General features: G+C 37.7%; 1 long non-coding RNA gene across 3 annotated transcripts in view; it reads left to right on the top strand.

The window, feature by feature from the left end:
• Positions 1-377: 377 nt before the first annotated feature.
• Positions 378-17325, top strand: part of LOC105289779 — an 81335-nt gene continuing 64387 nt past the window's right edge. For all 3 annotated transcript variants that reach the window (XR_895690.2, XR_002779467.1, XR_002779466.1), the window contains exons 1-2: positions 378-454; positions 6317-6401. This is a non-coding gene — a long non-coding RNA (uncharacterized LOC105289779). The remainder of the gene's footprint in view (positions 455-6316; positions 6402-17325) is intronic.

Raw genomic sequence — 17325 nt, 5'->3', positions numbered from 1 at the left:
GTCCTCAACTCCCTCAGTCGGGACATCATAAGACGCCCCACAGGTGAGCTGCATTTAGTACAAATGGTACGTTCCTCCGCTCAGAGGAGCGATCGCTGAGCCAGCAGCCAAAGCGGGTACCGGCCAAAGTGGCTCCAGACCCGGGGTGGTCGCAGCACCGTTATTTACGCCCCGTCTGGCCATGGGCGGCACCGGCTCGGCGAGGATCCAGAGAGAGGAAGGGCTCCGGCTCCCGCGTGCCTGCTCGGCCATCCTTCCCCTTGTAAAGTAACCCCGAGCGCTGGAAGATCCTCACCTGTCCGCCAAGAAGAAACCGGGCTGTAACGTGACGGTTTTCGCACGGCTTCCCCCGGACCGGAAGTCCCGGACCCTCTGACGTCACAGGGCCGCGCCGCGCGCCGCTCCGGGAAGTCGACGCCTTTACGACGCGCGGCACCGAAGATGCTCGACCCAGGTTCGTGGAGTGTGGTCTGGATCCGGCTGTACCGCCGGGAGGGTGTAGCGGTGCAGGAACTTTCTCTATCCTTCAATTTGAATTTCACCCCCCTCTAATTTCAGTCATCTTTGATATACTTCCAGCTCCCTCCCTCCCCCTAGTCTCCATTTCTCCCCTTTTTGTTTCCCTTCTGCTAATTTTTCTCGTTCTCCTTTACTGTTAGTTATCTCTTCGCCACATACACAGGAAAGTTGATTTTCAATTGACTTTGTTTATTAGCATTAATATAGCCAGCCTCTGCTACTGGGAACTTTAGCAAAATGCTCACGAGGTCTCTTCTGGAGGTATTTTGAACTTAACCACACCCAGACGACATGAAGACAAGGGTCACAATGTCTGGTGAACTGTTGCATGTTCACCCCTGACACAGATCAAGTGGTCGATATATATCTGTCCAAAAATGCACTCGTGAATATGACATAGTTCTATAGCCAGGGAGAGAAGTAGACGAATAGACCAGCAAATTATCAGTGGATCTCTTTTACACATAGAACAGTAGCCTTACTGTTTTTGTATTTAACGTTCCAGTACTAGGCACCACCATTGAACCAGTTAGAGGTACACTGTTCCTCTTGTTTATAACTTCTCCCCCTTTTCAGTGTTATTTCCTAAATATAATAAGTAGCGCGATGAGTTTAGAAAACCTACTTACTGTACTAAGAGATTTTCATTAAGTAACTCATTTTTAATCCTCACAGCAATCCAATGAGGTCAGAATTAATATGTGGCCACAGAATCTGGAAACAAACAAATAGACAAAATAAATGAGTGATTACATTACAGTGACAGTACATGATGTGTTCAAGATGTTGTCCCTCATTACTAATGCACAATTCAGTGTGTGTAAAAATTCCAATGACTCTGGTTCACTAATGCAGCAGTTTTTCCAATTCTTGTATATGCATTTATGATGGATTGTCTCAAGTGTTTTATGTCTCTGATTTCATTAAATAAGCTTGTGCCAGAAAAATTAACCAAGGAGGTTCAATCTTGGGGGTTCAGCCTAGCTGTAGCTCATAGTCTTTCATGAGGTTGCAGCCAAGCCTGTTGGTCAGGGCTGCAGACATCTCAAAGATCCACTGAGGCTGAAGAATCCACTGCTAAGCTCAATCACGTGATTGTTGGGCCAGCCACATTTCCTCACTTGCTGTTGGCCAGAGGCTGACCTATTTCAGGGGCATCAGGATTTATTATAAAAGCATTCAGGGGCTGACAACACGTGTCACTGATCTAGCAATATCCACACATATAAAAAATGTAATGCAGGGTTTTCTGATTATTTAACTTCATGACTAGGTGGCAAGGAATAATTTGTGGAAAGAAAGCTTCAAAATATAAGTCGAGGCTTATATAGAACAGGCTAATTATGGAACTCTAAGGAATGTAAATGACCAGAGAGAGTTTTGTCAGATAATAGTAACAGTTAATATTTATCAGACATTTACTACGTGCCGAGTTTTGTGCTAAATGTTTTACGTAGGTGTAGAAGGCAAAAAGAAGCTTGAGGACTGTCGAAGATGATGGTCTCAGATAAATGGCCCCTTTTTTGCCCAATTCATATGGACTCATCTCTGAGTCCCAGGGAGAGAAGGATTATAGCAGGAAGCAGAAGTCACTTTCCCACAAAATCCATGAGAAGTTTTTGAATCCCAAGGCAGTGCTCCTCAGGAACCACTGTGACAGAATATGGTACCAAAGAAATCTGCCTCTTGTTGAGAAGAGAAGCCTCTGTGCAGTGTCCCATGGACATGAAATGATTTCAGGGGACTGTCAACCATGTGCAGCACATATAGAGAGGAAGTTGCAGTGGAGATAGTGTCAGAGCCTTGTGCCATTTCATGAGAACATCACTGAAGAGGAAGAGAGGAAAGATGGTTGCATTTTTGATAAGGCCCGGATCAACTATGCAGGGACCCTTGAAGACAAGTCCTAGAAACTGCTACAATTATTAGGGACCATTTAGTGGAGGTAAGAGAGTAGTTGGGGACACTTTGCAGGAGAGATGGAGGGCCCACAATAGCAATGATAGTGAGACAGAGAAATAGGTAATGCTTGGATTTTCACGATAGAAAAAAATATTTCTGGTGGATGTTATGAGAATGTTAGAAAGACCTGCATATTAGTAAAATATGTTCCTGTCTTATTATTCCATTACATAGAAAGTTGAAACTCTTGGTTTAGACACCCTTTGAACTAGGATATGTAGATTGAAGATTATGTAAAAAGGAACAAGAGGAAGAAAAAGAAAAAAAAGGGCAAAGATATAAGAAAAAATTCTTTTAAGACTTTCAAGGTCATTCACCACATATAATGTAACTGCAACTTCAAATGTTTTTGTTTTAATACATCAATGTGATCCATTAGTCCTCTTCAGTAAAACCACACCATAAAGGAACTTTTAGTGGCATTGCAGGGTACATTGAGGATGAGAAAAATATGGGAGATGTTGTTCAACTATCTCTATAAATTAAAAACAAAATAGAGATTGGGACTAGCTACAGACGAATATTCCTTTAGAGTACGGTATGTTCCCATTTTATTGGGTTACTTAGAAAATAATTGCTCTTTTTAGCAAGGTTTTTGTGGGCTAAGTATAGTGCTACAGTACTTTTACAAATCATTCCCTCTTATTTTTTTAATGGAGACTTTGTATTCTCCAATAAAATAAGAATGGAATTTTTCAGAAAGTGTCTTTCCTTGTCATCTATGTATCCAACTCTTGTAGACTAAATAATGACCCTCCAAAGAGGTCCATGTCCTAATTTTTGGAAACTGCGAATATGCTACATTACATGACAAAAAAGACTTTGTGGATGTGCTAAGGATCTTGAGATGGGAAGATTTTCCTGAATTATCCAGGTGGGCCCAATATAATCACATGAGTCTGTATAAGAGGGAAGCAGGAGGGCCAGAGTAAGAGACAATAATATGACCATGGAAGTAGAGGGAGAGAAAAAAATGATGATGGAAGCAATAGTCAGGGGTGGGGGGGAGAAAGAGAGAGAGAGAGAGAGAGAGAGAGAGAGAGAGAGAGAGAGAGAGAAATATCAGAAGTTGCTATGCTTCTGTCTTGAAGATAGAGGAAGGGGCCACAAACTGAAAATGCAGGCAACCAGGCAATTGCTAGAAAAAGCAAGGAAACAGATTATCCCCTAGACTTTCTAGAAGGAACACAGGCCTGCCACCATCTTGACTTTAGCCCACTGAAGCCGATTTTGAAGTTCTTACCTCCAGAACTGTAAGATAACATATTTGTGTTATTTTAAGTGGCTAAATTTTTGGTAAATTGTTGCAGCAACAATAGGAAACTAATATGCCAACTAAATAAAAGCTTAGACCGTATATCTCTTTTGCAAACAAGTGAATAATATTAGCTAGGTAGGTTTCAAGCTTCAGAATTCTAGCTGTTGCCAAAATACAATGACTTCTCTTATTTCCACCAACCATGACAGAAGCCTATTTCCCCCTTCACTGCACCTCTGTTCACTGCACCACTGTTTGCTGACTATTCCTGTTTGATGTGACTTTTTGACAAGCAGTCTTGGCAGAGAGAAAGCTAATTGACTCAACTAATTTATGTTTTCCTCAAATGTTTGGCTTTCTTTGAGCTTAGCCATGTGTATTAGTTTATAAAGTTTAAAGTTTAAAAATACATTATGTTGTGACCTTAAAAATTGCAAAGAAATTCTTTTTTCAGCCCAAACCAACCAGAATAACATATTTGTTTTGAACTTTCAGAGAAACCTTAATAAGGCCCCAGCCTATGATTTCACTCTCTGTGAATTATCCAACAGAGAGGTTGCTCTCCACAGTGCTGGGTACCACACAGCAGAGGATCTAAAATGTTTGCTATTCTGTTTCTCTGACATAATTTTTGTGTTCGACTTTTGTTTTCTTGGATCTAGATACCTTTAAAAGAGTCTCATGCTTGCCTGTCTTTTCATAGTCTAATTCTTAAAAACCAAAATGTAGTCACATCAGTAGCAAAGAGTTCAAATCTAGTCTTAGATCCCACTTTCATTCTTGGTTTTCTTTAGAATCCTTAATCGAAATTGACAGGGTTAAAGAAAAATGTAAAAGAAATATTGAATTTCCAGTATTATTACAATATCTCAACTTTTACTTCTGGCATCATCCATTTTTGCAACATTTCATAGAGGGCAGGGAACCACATTCTGTTTTCTTTTTTTGGACCTCCCTCCGCCCGATGGTAAAACTGAGATATCAACCCCAAAGATGTGTGAACGTTTGGCTGTCCCCATCTAGTACTCTCCTTATGTTTGGGGACATATCCCTCATGGTGAGTCTTGTAATACTTTAAGCGTTGCACTAAGCTTGGTTCAAGATAACCCCTTGTAGCTGAGGGGATGAGATCAGCCCACAGAAAACTGTCTGGATCTTGTAGAAGGCTCATCTTCAAGTGCTCTTATTGAATCACAGGGTCTTAAAGGTCAGAAGAGGGGAGATTTAGTGACCTATAAATTGGGTAAGGAGAGCTTTCCACTGAAAGGAGTTCTTGAGTCCTGCCTTAAAAGATGGCTAGTGTCTGCATAAAGGAGAGAAAAAAATGGCATTCTAAATGAGTAGGTTAATTTAACAAAATATGTAAAATGGTCTGAAATGGTATGACTCAGTAGAGAAAAGCTGACTCTACTCTCAACTCTGCACAATCAGGACTAATGATGCTTTCAGCTCAGATCTTATCACTGGGGTATGTACAGTTCTTACTGAAGAATTGCTCCAAGCTTCTTCAGGTCTATTTCAACATCCTTTTTCAAACCTCTGTGCCCTTATGTGTCTCATGTCCTCTGCCTAGAATGTTGTTATTTTCCCTGGTAATCCTGCCCCATTAGCTCAGAAAATTCCTACATGTTTCAACACTCAAATGTCACTGTTCTAACTTGCCTAGGTAGAATTAGACTCCTAGGTTTTTGAGATAAGCTAAACATATCTACAAACTAACACTTAATACCTCTACAAATGTTCCCATAACCAATTTTTGTTTGTTTTTCTGCTGGAATATTTACAATTCCAGGTGTCATATTATTTTAACTCAAATAATTCAGTATGAATTTCTTAACAGATAAGAACTTTATGAAAAAGAACAATACCATTGTCACACCTCACAAAATTAACAATAACTTTAATATCTTAATATCCAATCTATATTCAGTTTCTTTAAAATAAATTTAGCTGACTGTATCCTCATGTGAGGCTTCTAAGGCAACAATCCGTGTTAACATTTTACCATCGGAGTACCTTAATGCTGCCATTTAATCTCATTGCAGAACCTCTGATAGTCTGTTTTAGACAGCACAGCAAGGACAAAATTCAAAATAGAAAATACAATTTAGAAAAAATAAAATTTCAGCCTTGAGCATGAATCACAGCATAGCCTTGGATCTGTTAAATAGTGTACTCTTTTGAGCCATTTCTTCCGGGCAAATCCATCTTTCTATCAGTGGTCTGAGAAGGACAGCCAGAGAGCAGTTGTTGGTGGAGCAGGCCCCTGAGGGTAGGAGCAAGACTCTCCCAACAGGTCTCTCTCTCGAGGCATTTAGACTATAGGCATTAATGGTCAAACCAAGTGAATTTAAAAAAAAAACCAACAAAAGCAACAAGTTAGAATACATTTCTCACTCCTATTATTTATTTCTATGGCGAGGGACCTCAATTATTTTAACATTCCTGGACTCAATGATCCTTTTCTTACTCTGCCTCGCGGGGGGTGGTGGGGGTGGAATAGAGTGACTTAGTTGGTATTTACATTTTAGAAGAATAAACATGTTTAACTATTGTCTTTCTTCTTCTTGGAGCTAGGCTCCCACAGGGAGTAGGAGGTCTTTGCTCCTCCATGATGTAACCTGGACAAGTCTTCACCCCGTAGAACACTGCATCTAAGTGGGTAAGTCTTAGCGGTTCACTTTGCAGGCCCTTTTGACTTGCATTCTACCTATGGACCCTAATATAGCCTTTATCAAAAATCAAGATGATGTTTTGGTCTCTATATGCTCTATTCCTAGTTTTACTTCTCAGTTGTTTCAGAACCAAGTTGGAGATGAAGGGTACTATTTTGGGAATTTCCTCAAGACATAAATAATCATAAAATATTACGTTAATATACTGCTATACTCTATTGACTAATATTTTACGTAGACTTTTATACTGATATTTGTAAGTAGGATTAATTTGTGGCTTTCTTTTAAAGTTTTTGTTGCCAATAATAGACTAGCTTCATAAAAAGAATTTATAAGTTTAACTTCTTTTTATTTTCTATGCTCTGGAATAATTTAAATAGTATTAGAACTATCAATAATTTATATTTTTCTAAAAACCATCTTCTTAATTCAGGTTCTCAAGTTTATTTGCTTAGAGTTGAACAAAGTAGTCACTTATGAATATTTCAGTTTCCTCTATATCTGTGATTATTCCATTATTCCAACTTTGTACTCTTGTGGTAGCTCTCATTTCCCCACTTGATAAGATGACCTAAAGGTTAATGATGATATACTTTAAAGTTTTCTTCAAAGAAGGAGTTCTTGGATTAACATAATAGTTTTTCATATATATTTTTTAAATTTATTGTTGAATGTTTTTTTATATATGATTCTTCCCTTCTGCTTTCCTTGGTATCCTTTTTTTTTTTTCCCAACTTGAGTCTTATTTGTAAATAGAAATTTTTCAGTTATGAAATTTCCTCTTTCCCTTTGTTTGTATCATGTCTGATGTACTGATGAGTAAAGTCATTTGATAATAATCAAGTAGATTTGCCCAGTTGAGAGATCTATTGTTCTGTGAAGAAGATAGTTGAATGATCTATTGTTTGGATAAATATGTTTTTGGGGAGTCTCTTAAGCAATAAAATTATTTCCAATAATTTTCTGCCCTTCCCACTGAGAGATTGTATTTTGTGCTTCATCGATATCAAGCTTGGCCATGTAGCTTGTTTTGGACAATGGAATGTTAACAGGTGACCTGTTGTGGGATTCGGCCATTGTGGAATTCTGTCATTCCCCTTTATTCTCTGCCCCAAGATCAGTATGCTCCATATTGGGGCTTATTCCTTTGTCCAGGGTTTCAGAATGAAGAAGACATGGAATAGAGTGGAACCAACCAGCGAAGGACATGTAACGGGAGCAAGAAATTAATCTTAACTTAATTACTCCTTAAAACCAGTGGAAATGACTTGTAATCATAGCAGCATAATATATCTTTATAAATGTTGTCGCTTACAGAAGAAAAAAAATAGTCTCCTGTAACCATCAGATGTATAAACATTATGAGATATGAAGATAGTTTAAAAAATCCTTCTAAATAAGAAAAAGAACATATTCTAATTTTTTTCTTGAAAGTATAATCAAGATGTCAGGTAGTATTTATGAGATATTTTAAAATATGCATCTTAAGAATTGTGCCTTTGTTTTAACACGTGTTCATATAATTTTGCAATTATTTTAATATATGTCTTATAAAACACTATTGATAGATCTAAGCACAAGAAACATAAGATGCCAAAAATATTTGAAAATAGTATTTTTGGTTCAATACCCCTTGCCATACATTGTCATTATTTTATGTGGCAAAGCTGGCATAAGTGAAAATTTGGTTAATTGTCTACTTTTGTTCTTATATCCCCAATTCTCTATATGTTAGAACAAATCTGCGTTTAGTATGCTAATCTCTGAGTAATCAAATATGCCTAGGCAAAAATAATTTGCCAGGAAACTGTAGCTACAGACCATATGATTTGCATTATTGGTACTTTCCATGTAATAATTCTACACATTGTTATCATTAGCAACACTATTTCAATCATGAATATCACCAAGTTCAGAAGAAATCATTTCTGAATTGTCTCCATTAGGCCATGATCAAGAGGAAAAAATACAAGACTGAGTTTTCCTTTAGTGTTGTATCTGACATTTTTAAATAGACTCATTTTCTGTGGTTTCATGTAACCTATTACATTTGTCACTGAATGGCAAGGAGGCCTGTCTCTCATTAGCACTTCCGCTAGTACTTGAGAAAAATATCCTGGGAGAAAAAAGATTCAATTTTCCTCCCCTGATTTGGAGGCATTTGATTTTTTTTTTTTTTTGAGAATTTCAGTGAATATCATCTCTAATTGTAGTTGAATACCCCTCACCACATGATGCTTCGAGATATAACTAACATACTATCCACCTAGAAATATGTTTCTCTTTGATCCTAAAAATGACTTTTGATTAAAAAATTGGCTCTCCAATTTTTTATGTTAAGAGTGAGATAGAATTTAAGTGGTCCTGGGGGAGACTGATCTATAAAAGGCATAACAAAAGAATAGATGAGAATTAAATCTGTTACTTTTTTATCCACCTTAATTTTGGGGGCTTGAATACAGTTTTTATGTGTATTCAAGCCCCAAGATTCCCTGAAAACTTACACAGATTTGGAATGTGTTTATAATGTGTGTGCGTTTTGTCTTTGCAAAGTTTTTGAAAGTGATTTTAGCCCAGTTATTTGCTTTGCTCCTCCTTCTGTCCCTCCTATCACCAGAGATGTCCTTAGCATCTCATCTGTTAGTGACTATTGGGATGAGCCACTTAGGGTGAGACAGAATTCTCCTTGCACAGCTCACTGATGAACATTTCCTAGTGTAAATGCTGAATGATCTTTCAGTTGTGAAAATCAGACTGTGTCACTTTCATGCTTAAAATTGCTCATCAGCTCCGTCTTAAAACCCACACTCCTCTATCCAGCATGCAAGGTCTTCATGAGCTGGCCCTAATATTCCATTCTGGCCTTATCTTACCCCTCCAGGAGTCTATCTAGAGATTCTTTACAAGTTGTATTCTGATTCTTCTGTCTTTACACATCCTATCTGTGTGGCTTAGGATGTTTTTCACCAACTGGGAGGCTAGTTAATACCTTTTGTTCCTTTCGTTTTAGCTCAAATTCCAAACCTCTTCTGCGAAACCTTTCCTGCCTGCCTCAGGCATTCTCCTCCAGAGTTTCTACTGTACTTTGTATGCACCTGATGAAGCAGAGATGGCTAATTTACTGTCAATCCAATATCCGTTCTCCCCTCCTTCCCTCATGAAAGAATCTTCATTTTATTTGGAGTGACGATACACCCAGTTCCCAAACTTATTGTGACTAATTAATCAATCTCTGGCCAATGAAATACAAATAGATGCTGAGTGGGACTGCCAAGAAATCTTCTCGAATGGAGGAGACAGCTGGCACCGGCCCTTTCTGTCTTTACATGCTGACTGGAATATGGATGTATTGGCTGGAGCTCTAGCATCCATCTTGGACCACGAGGCTCCCTTGAGCATGAACACCACACATCAGAGATGGTGAGGCAGAATGAAGGAAGAATTAGAGATTGATGCTGTAAAGCTGCCCTAACAGCCTTGGACTTTGGACCTCTGAATTTCTTTCGCTTGAGAGAGGTTTATTTATTGTGCTTAATCTGCCCTTAGTTAGATTTTCTCTTATATGCACCAACTCTAATCTTGATTAATACATCTGTACTATAGCAATTACCAAAATCTATAGTATCGGTCTATTTCTATATGTATTTTTTCCACTGTATTATTTCAGTGCTGAGGTTTCTGTGTTGTGTTCTAATATAATATAAATATCATACTAAGTCCTTCCAAGGCATGACTCTTGGATTGGAGATTGGGTGAGGGTAGGGTAAGGTCTTTTCAAAAGTTTATTCTTGGTGTCGATCATATAGATAAGAGGCAAACGTAAGGTCAGAACAACTGTAAAGAGGAATTCAGTTGATAAAAGAAATAACTGGGCCTTTCTTACCTTCTCTGAGCCTGAATTATGAGAAGTCTATGTTTCTATAAGGACATTTATGGGTAAAGAGTGTTCAAGGTTGTCTTGTTATCTCTGGATGAGACCTAAACTGAGTGGAGCATAGTGGATCACAAAGTGAGAATGAGTAAGTCATAGCTTATAAGCCAACTTATTCTAGAGGTGTGATGCTCTCTTTGTATATTTTAAGCCACATCTAAGTGTTATTCAGGAGAGCCAAGGTAAGAGACTGTGTCCATTGTGGACCTGAGGATATGCAGAGTCCTTCTGAAGTCAGCATAATGGTAGCTGCAAAGAATGAACCAAGGACCATAGACATAAGGGAGAACTCAGGAGGAAAGAGCGAAGAAAGAGTGAGTCAAGGGGCCAGCCACCCCTTGCACCAAGATTGCCTGATTCCAATGCAAGATCCTCCATTAAGGAATGCTGAATTTTCCTTCAGCCATGAACACATACAATAGTAGTTCTGGAAGGGCACATAGAGGTCAGTTAGTCCAACCCTCTCATTTTACAGGTGAGGAACTGAGACCCACAGAGGTTATGTAAACTCACCTATGTCAGTGGCAGAGCCGATTCAACGTTCTCTCCACTATGTAATATCAATACCAGGTTATTGAACAAATAAGTTTTCAATGAAATAAAATAAATTTAAAAAATTGCATTTGTGTACTTTTATGGAGAAGAAATTCACGTTTTTTTTTTTTTTAATAAAATTTGCAAGGGCATCTATAAGCTATGCATAAATGGTAAATGTTGGAAGGATGGCAGTTTCCATGACAACTTCACCTGTTTTCCCAAGCTCCTGTGAATGAGACTCCAGTGAGTAAGTCTCCCTCCCCACCAACTGCATCTACCCAGTGGTTTTCTCTTGAAGGAAAGTAGCTTTGATTTTCATTGAAAACTTCTTCCTTTGCTTTGTCACCTTACTTGTACTTGAGGTTTTGATGAGAAAATACCTTTACTACAGAGGCATATGGATTTTCTGCATCTGATTCTACCTGCCCACAGATGAAAGTTTGTTTTCATCACCATTGATTGCACTGAAGGGCCCAGTGCTCTTCAGTCAGTTCAGATAAGTTTTTGTTGTTCTTCGTAAGTTCAGTTCAAAGTGATGATTCGAATTTGGAAACTCTCTCACTCACTATTATTTCTGACCTATGCTGACTCTGAATATCATATTCATTTCCAAAGTAATACATTTTTCTATTTGATGTTTTATGCATCACGCTTCTTTTACTCAAAGTAATTAGCAAAATAAAATTTCCAAATGTTAACATCATTAAGCGAACAGATGAACGAATTAAAAAAACAGCGTTTTAAAAGAAAAGCATTAGCTCTAAGTGCAGCTGCAGATAGAGTCAGCTATGTTGCCACTCATCTGGACTGGGTCATTGGTGTCGTAAATCCACTCCAGGATTTTAAAGTAACATTTATGATGCTATTGAAATAATAGCTGATCCACTTTGGTTCCTGGTGTTTTCTTTTGGCTCTTCTCCCACCGTCAAGTGGGCATTCTGCATTCCAGTCAGCAAGGTAGGAAAGACAGCAGAAAACAGAAAGAAGGCAATCCTTGCTTTTGTGTGTCAAGACTCTAAGCCTCAGTGAAAGGGAAGGGCATCAGCTTTAACTTTGCCCTTTTTCTTTTTCCATTCTGTGGCCATAATCTAACTGGGGACCACCCTGGCTTCTTTTTACCTTCTTATATGTGTCTGTGGAGTGTTACTTAGGAAAAGTCGTCCAAGACATTGAAATGGCAAAGGAGATTTATGTATGTCCCTTCTGTGGAGTGCTGGATGTTACCTAGTGTACATTTGGGAGGTTGTCTGATTGTAAACAGGTGTACTCTTTTCACTGAGTTTCTGTGGACTTTCTGCAGAGGTAGAAGGTAACATAAAAAACTGATGTAGCACATATGATTATTGTCCATAGAAACTAATGCAAATAAATTTTGTTTGGAAGAGGTAACATGGTTTTCTGTCCGTCAAAAAGAAAAGCCTAAACATTAGTAGCTTATTGAGCTTTCGAATATTAATTGGTTTTACATCTATTAGCAAATCAGTTTCAACCTTCCAAAGATATTTCAGAAATATAAATTCCATGTATATGTATTTATGTATACACACATATATATAAACATGTGTATTCAAATTTTTCTTTGAGCTGGTCTTAATATCTGATTGTTCCCTTATGAATTAATAACTTCAGTAAAATAAACGTATTAAATCTTGGACTTATGTTTATTTTGTATTTGCATGGGCCTTCTTTTAACTTTCTAAGCTTATACTTTAAGGGGATAACTTCTTGAGTCGAAGCTGACTTCTTGAGATGATTCTCTGATAGTTTTCTCCTTGTTTACTTTGTGCTACTTTTAAAAGTTGCTTTCTGTTCTAGAACACAAAATTTTTTTCTAGCGCTCTAAGTAGTCATAACATTAGATGTAAACAAAGAGGAATGTGGCTCACTGCTGGGAGTACTAATTTCTCTTGACCATGGGACACTTTTGTTCAATAAAATGACTTTACCCTCGTTGGCTTAGTCTTGGAGGACAAGGTGTACTTTTAAAGCTAATCAAACATTTTGTCCCGATTCTTATGTACAGAGTGGCTGGACAATAGCAGATGTTGACAGAACTAGCGTTATCAGGAGAACAGACACAACCCATCACTTCCTTCCTGTAATGATTATTGCTGAGCTGAGCACCATAAACCACATGAGAGTTTTTATCAGAATGAAGTAAAACAAGGATCATCCAGGATAGAAAAATAGTAATAAGCAAAATATTGGTGATTATGAGCATTGAAATACTCAAGACCTGAGGAAAGATTTTACCGTTTGGCTAGAAAATTATACAGGGGAGCAGCAGCAAGCAAGATAAATGAAGGCCTTTGAAATTTGTTTTTTTTTCTTTCTGCTCTAGGTGTTCCCCCTCCCCTCTCCACCTGGTTCCTCTTCTTATTGGTTTAATTTCCCTTTTGAATATGTAGGATAATGATTTGCTTTCAAAAGTGAAAGAAGTTTCAATCCCTCTCATAATCCCTACTCCTAACTGATAACAGACTTTATTGTTTTCTGGTTAATCTATCCTGTTCCTCTTTTTTTTTGTAATGATAAGTACTATGTTTTCTTATTTTCTTTTCCTTTCATTCTTTAACAATAGGTAGCATAACATACACATGCTTTCGCACTTTGTTTCCCCCCCTTAATAATATTTCCTAGATATAACTCCACAGCAATCCATAGAGATTACCTTCATTCTTTTTTATACCTGCATAGTACTCCATTGTGTATATTAGCTTATTCAAACAATCCCCTGTGCTTGAATATTTAGGTAGTTTCCAAAATTTTTAAATTATAAATGATGCTACCGTGAATAGTTTGTGCATATTAATTTTTGTATTGTTGGAGGTGTATCTTCTAGGTAAATTTCTAGCAAGGGGATTTCTGGGTTGGAGGATAAATACATACATAGTTTTGTTAGATACTGCCAAATTCCTCTCCATATAGGGTTTTCCCCATTTTGTAGTTCCACCAGCAATGTCTAAAATTATTTCCCACAGTCTTGCCAACAGAGTACGTTGTCATACTCACATTTCAGTGTAGCGTTAATTTGCATTTTTCATACTATGAGTGAAGGTAAAAATCTTTTTATATGCTTTAGAGCCATTTTTGTATCTCCTTTTGTGAATTGTCTGTGTTTTTCCCATTTTTCTAAAAATTTTTGGTCTTTTTTTCTCCCCAAATTTAAAAGTTCTTTAGAATTAGAGATATCAGTCCTTTATCTGTGATACCTGTCACAAATACTTTCTCCCAGTTTTATTGCTTCTAGATTTTGAGTTACAGTAGTAAAGTCTTATTATATATTGAAGTTAAAGTGGAACTCACCTACGTGTTCTTCCAATACTTATGTGGTTTCATTGAGCTGACTTTGGTATTCATTTAATTCCCATATTTTTCTTCTTCTGAAGATCTTTGCCTTTTTTTCAGGTCAGTCATTCATTTTAAAAAAGAGTTTAAAATATTTTAGCCAGCAATTATGGTGTTTATCAGGAGCGTCTTTCAGAGGATTTAGTCTACCATGCTGCTGAAAATCAAAGTAAGCTAATCTTTTCTCTGCAGCCCTTGAAGAAGATAATATGGTTTAGCTACCCAGTTCCTAAATTCATAGTCTTACAACATGTCAATCTTGTTGATAATTTGCTTTTGGCTGGTTATACTTTTTTTAATGTTATTGAAAAAAAATTGATATATGGTAACTTTTTCTAAAAGCTTCTTTCTGTATTTGCTTACAATACAATAAAATATAGATTGCTTAGCTGAGTCCATATATTTTTAAAAGAAAGACTTTAAACAAAAGCAAACTTAATTTGAAAATATGGTACTTGAATTCTTTACATGATTAGCAAATATTAAGACAATTCAAAATGTTCTCGAGATATGAACCCAAATAGAAGCCTAATATTCAGGATTAGAGATATTTAACAGAGAAGTGAAATCCAAATAAAATTATTAATGAGTTAGAAGTATTTAAATAGCCCTTATCAATGCACAAAAGTATTTTATCAGGTGATTATTAACTATTCGATGGTAGCCTTACTGCTTACTCTGTGATGTAGAATTAACAAGACATAGTCATTCATATTCATTGTATATGTGAAAAAAAGTACCAGGGTTTCACACAGTAGCATTTCCATTTATTAGCAATATTAAGAAAGTAAACAACACTCAGATTTTTAGAAAATCCCTCTTTCTAGTCTCAATATATATTCTTGGACCAAATCTAGCACAATTGTTGTTCCTGGCACTTGAAGATTTTGAATTCAACTCCACAGACATTGCTCTGAGTAGTTATATACATAAGTGCGAAAGATATTATGCAGGCTCCAACCAAGAAAAGCTTAGTTTTCTATCAGTTGATTTTGGGTTTCCTACCCACTAAACTTCATTGTAAGTTCTCTCATGTTCTGGATTAAGTAAAAGGTTTTAGATGAGCTGTTGGTTAAAAGAGAAAGCTGCTAGGATTTTTACCAGACCAAACATAACCTTCTTTGCCAAAGACACATTTTGAAAATCATTATAATTTTTAATGATGAAGTGTGGAAATCTGAAAAGAAGCTTTGCTTAAAAAAAAAAAAAGAAAAGAAAGAAAAATTTCCCCACAACGTCCTCAGAAAACTCACAGTCTCTAAAGTGTGCTCGTTCTTAATTTCCTCGCCCATGCGCTTCGTGCTCTCAGGAGCTGCGTGGTCTCCACAGCCAGCACGGCATCAGCAGAGCTGGGCTGGAAGAATAGTCCAAGAGTAGAAGACAGGACACAAGGACATGCTGGCAGATTTCTTAGCTCTGAAATGGTTTCAATGATGGTCCGATCCCATATAGTTTAAATCTATTTTAATATGGAATAATACCCATGAAAGTCATTCCTAGGTGAGAAAGTTATTGTGTTTGTAATTGGCTATAAATACTGCAGGAAGCACATACAGCAATTAATTCCAAAATAATGTGAACTTTTCGAAGGCCAAAGTTATGGTTAATGTCAAAGGTAACTAAGTTTATCAGAACTACGTGATGTTTCATGTGAAATACCTGTGGAACATTTGAAGTTCCCTTCCTTTGCTCTCGCTCGTGGTGGGTTTTTGGTTACCTTCACAGACATGGTTCCTGTCTGAAGCTCACAGCAGCCTTGTGGGGCAAGTGGCTCAGAAAGCATCTGTGGCCTTTGAGGGGTGACCTTCTAAGATTTCCAGCATTATTGGCAGGACCAGACTAGAATACAGACCTCTGGACATTTCACCCAGTGCTCTTTCCTGTTATAACATCAGGAGAAAACAAAGCATAGGAAGAAAGAAAAAGGAAAATGAGTTTAATTTCATAGGTTGTGACACACGATAGGTTTATATTAAAAATCTTTTTAAATGTAATAAATTTCATGAACATTGGAGTAGTTTTCCCGGGGGTGAGAATGTCTTGATTTTTTTTTTTTTTAAATTCAGATATAAAGTGAAAATAAGCTTTGTGGAATAATAAAGCCCTTAGGGGAAGTAACTGGTCACATTGGCCTTGCTAGTTCGGTGGGTCTGTTTTCATCTCATGCAGTGAGATCACTGGTCATTCAGGCTCTGCTGGCAGTTTTCCTAGAGGGGGCATCTGTCTTCCTTGCTTTGCACCACGTGGCTTGGTGGCAGTGCTCTGGATAGCCAGTGTGGGTTTCTGCTTACCAGTACATTTCAGAAACTTCCCTCTGAGGCTTTAGTTGTAGACCAGGGGAGAGGAGGTGATGAGAATATACGAAGGAATGGAAGGGACTCAGAAGGCACCACTGGCTGTCATCATCGTTTGCAAGTTTCCTGACGGCAGGTCCTGGCCTAACATCATCATCTGCTGCGGCATAGAAATCACTTTCCAAGGCCCAGATCAAGTATGCATTTTCATTCTTGGAGAGAAAATGAACAGGTAGAAAAAGTTTTCCAGGGCTGCAAATGACAGTTCTTTATGTGGCTGTGTGTCTGTTTGTTGCCAGACAAGCTAGGGCTTGTGCATCTTGACTGTAAAATAAAATCCCCATTCTTATTTTTTGGCCCTTAAGAAATTTCTCTAGAAATTCAGTCTCTAATTCACTTGGTTACATATGTGCGAAATGCTTACAACACATGTGTGAAAGTCAGTTAAATACAACAGCAATTAAATCAGCACTTTAAAAAATGGTTTTGGAAAGTTAAATCTTGAATCTTGATGAGGTGATTAAACTGTATTCCAAGATACAATTTCGGGATTGTATTAGGCCGTAAGTGTTCTTTGCAAATCCCACTTGAATTTCATAGTACGATGGGCTGTGTTAACAGAGTTGTTAAAATGCAAGTTACTAGGAATAAAACCTGGTGAGAAAAGCTGTGCCAAGTTCCTTGGGTCCTCCAAAGTTAGAGCTTTGCATTTGCCATGTAGCTGGGTCTGGGACTGGGACTGGGACTGGGACTGGGACTGGGACTGGGGTTGGGGCTGGAGCCAGGGCTGGAGCCAGGGCC

This window comes from Pteropus vampyrus, unplaced genomic scaffold (assembly GCF_000151845.1).
Source record: "Pteropus vampyrus isolate Shadow unplaced genomic scaffold, Pvam_2.0 Scaffold28, whole genome shotgun sequence".
In the NCBI taxonomy this organism is placed as follows: domain Eukaryota; kingdom Metazoa; phylum Chordata; class Mammalia; order Chiroptera; family Pteropodidae; genus Pteropus; species Pteropus vampyrus.
Note: the sequence above shows the minus strand (reverse complement) of the source record. Positions and strands in the feature narration are given on the sequence as shown.